The sequence below is a fragment of the Dermacentor andersoni genome, chromosome 11, assembly GCF_023375885.2.
Source record: "Dermacentor andersoni chromosome 11, qqDerAnde1_hic_scaffold, whole genome shotgun sequence".
Taxonomy (NCBI): Eukaryota; Metazoa; Arthropoda; class Arachnida; order Ixodida; family Ixodidae; genus Dermacentor; species Dermacentor andersoni.
The window spans coordinates 7013033-7016281 of NC_092824.1; the positions used below are offsets into that span (position 1 = coordinate 7013033).

At 42.3% G+C, this 3249-nt stretch overlaps 1 pseudogene; it reads left to right on the plus strand.

Moving 5' to 3' along the window:
* The first annotated feature begins 1582 nt into the window (after nt 1–1582).
* On the plus strand, nt 1583–2500 carry LOC126517649 (programmed cell death protein 6 pseudogene; annotated as a pseudogene).
* Nucleotides 2501–3249: the final 749 nt, after the last annotated feature.

Below are 3249 nucleotides of genomic sequence, written 5' to 3' on the forward strand. Positions count from 1 at the left end.
ACACGTCCACATACAACATCAAGATGGTTGCTAATGAATCGTCTAGGCTTGGATACGCTTGACACAAGGCACCTGACGGCGCCCTTTTTTATAATGTTTTCTTTACGTTTATGTTTCTATGAGGTAAACTAAAAGACTTCAACGGACACGCACCGTAACGTGCCCCAAAGGTGCTTACGTTTAACGTACGTAAGGCGACAAACTCTATTCTAAAGCAGTCTATTGATTCAATGCTAAACGCATTACCGCGGACAGTGATCGCGAGATGGGCTCTGCCGATAAAAAAAAAAAAAACATTTTTAGCAAGATAGCAAGGAGAACATGTATCAGTAAGTCATATATATTTTTTTTCTTATGCTCAGTGCTCCGAGAGTTATTGATTATGTAAGTAATTCTAAACTTTTTCGGCTGAGATCAATGCTTCTGCAGTCCTTTTTCTATCTAGAAGAAGCAGTGGATATTGAACAGGACGTTTCAGTGCCAAAACTGTCGTTGAAACAGTAATTTACACACGCGCGTAGTAATGTTTAAGAAAAAAGAAAAAACGAGCAGAGGATTACTATTTTTACAATTGAGAAACTAACGCGTTCAGCAGAAACTTTTTCTGTTATCGGACGTGCAGCCACAATGTTGTATTTGCGATCGTTACATTTAATATCGCATCGCATTCTCTGCCATCTAATTTTGCTGAACCTCCATAGGGGGTATGACCCATACATTTATTGAAGAAAACCTTGACGATTTTCCCCATGCTGCAAATTTTCATCGCTAAAAAAGAGACATCTGCAAAGGACAGCTAGTCCTTTGTAATCTAGCCATTCCCAATGTCCTATTTTTGGCAGCCTTTTCTCTAGAACATTACCATAGGTATGTTGGTGGAGGTGTAGTGAGGTTTATAATTGAATCAGGACAATTTCCTTGCTAAATTAGGAAATTGTTACTGAGTTTAATTTTTTTATCATTACAAAATATCTTAAGAGTGTTTAGTTTTAGACGAATTATTTTTTCAACTCGCCAGATATTTGGCCAATTCCCAATAGTGGGTAAGAATCACTCGTAGATGGAACTTAACCAACCAATATTGCCTCGCAGGTCCCGCTAACTCCTCTATGCCATATCTTTAAATAACCTGAAACTATTGACCATTCTTTATGAACCTGCCGTCGGTTCTCAACCTAGAGAAGAAAACGCTTCAAAATTTAATTCCGAAAATTAGGTATTATTTTTAACACTGAAAGCATCGTCTGCTTTAAGGCCTCTACATTTGGCTTTACCCACAGGAGCGTGTGCATGGCCATCTGCTGTTTCCTTTATGGCACAAGGAGAACACCTGGTTAGTTTAGTGCTTTTTGTTTATTCTGCTGCAAAATTGTAGTTAAAATTATTTAAGTATATTTCCTTCCAATTTGCTTTCCTTTACACGTATTCCTCTAAGGAAAAAAATGTCTGTAAACTAATTTTTGTCTGCTTTAATTTATTGTACAATTTCAACCGCTCCCTCACGTATACTTTTCGCTTCCCCCGCCCCACCCGTTTAATTGCCGGCATCTTGGCCAATCTCCCGTAGCGGGTAGGCGGCATATTACAGAAAGCAATCCCGGACGCTGGTCTCATCACTGAACTTGGAGCAGCGATAAAGGGCGACACCTAAGCGACGTTTTCCGCAGGGTAATCACAATCAGCATGTACGGCCGAGGTCCACCCCCACCTCCCAGATCCGACACTGGATACCTGCAGGAGATGTTCAATAACGTCGACAAGAACAGGAGCGGGAAGATCAATGCGACGGAGCTGCAGAGTGCCTTGTCCAACGGCACCTGGAAACCGTTTAACCCCGACACGGTGCATCTGATGATAAATATTTTCGACCGCAGCCGCACTGGCACGATCAACTTCCAAGAGTTTACATCCCTGTGGAACTACATCAATGATTGGCTCAAGTGCTTCCAGAGCTTCGACAAAGACCGGTCTGGCACCATTGACAAGCGCGAATTGCATGACGCTCTGACCAGCTTCGGCTACCGCTTGAGCGAGCAAACACTCGACACCATGCTGATGAAGTATGACAAGGATCGGAAAGGCTCCATCAACTTTGACGACTACATACTGTGCTGCGTTAAACTCCAGACCCTGACCATGGCCTTCCGGAATGAGGACACAGATAGGGATGGTTTCATAACGCTTAGCTACGAAGGTTTTCTGAAACTGGGCCTCAGCCTAAATTGATGATGACCGTTTTGTGCTGGTGCCTAGAAGGGAACGACCACTCTGCTGAGAAGTCCTGCATTCACGGAAGACGTCTTTTTAAACTTTTCTTTTCCTTTTTTTACGGCGTCTCCTCTCTCCCTCAAGAAAAAAAAAACAGCGTATGCTTTTTTGGAAGCACAAAGGCTGAGGACATTTAAGATCGGTGGAACACATTACCGACCACCCTTAAATATTAGGCCGCACCGTTAAGCTGCTGGAGCGCAGTTTTTTTTAATTACGAAGTAAGGGCTTCTATAACATGCACTGTGTCTGTATATATTTCTTGCCTCCCATTATAACTATAGAAAGAATGGCGGTTTTATAACTTCAGGAACTGTGTTTTTTTTACTGTAATGGGAGATTTCGCTCCCGGCATGCCAGTCTTCTTTAGAGGTTTTTCTCGTCGGGCACCTGTATTCCACCTATTTCTTTGTGCCCCACAAGAATTCTCACATTATTGATTGTAATAGTAATATTAAGTTCTTAAATGACCAATGGTGCGCAGTGGGAAATGAACGTCGTAGAACGACAGTAGTCAGTCGTCATTGGTCACCATTCATGAGCTTCCTGTGTACATAATCGGCTTAAATATAAAGAACGTACTCTATGAAAAATAGCGATAACGTGGACTCATTTACTGACCAACTCAGTAGCTTGCAGGCCGATTTTTTTTTTAAGTTCTACCTCGAACATAAGGACGCTGTAAGGCCCGTTTTCCACACAGTCACATCGGGCACACCAGCAGAACGTTATTGCCACCATGTGTGGTCTAGCACATGGCGTTTACTCAGATCATAAATGCCACTAGGAATGAGGGATTTAAATATTAAATCCATCTAAGGGGGAACTTGTATGCTAAGGAAGGGGGGGGGAGCTATTTTTGGTTTATTAAGCCTGGAAGTTTACGTTTAAAACCACAACATTTTAGCAGCGTCTTTTTCGCTACACTGGTCGAAAATAAAGCGATTAGCATTCAAGAAAGGCAGCGACACAGCGTATGGC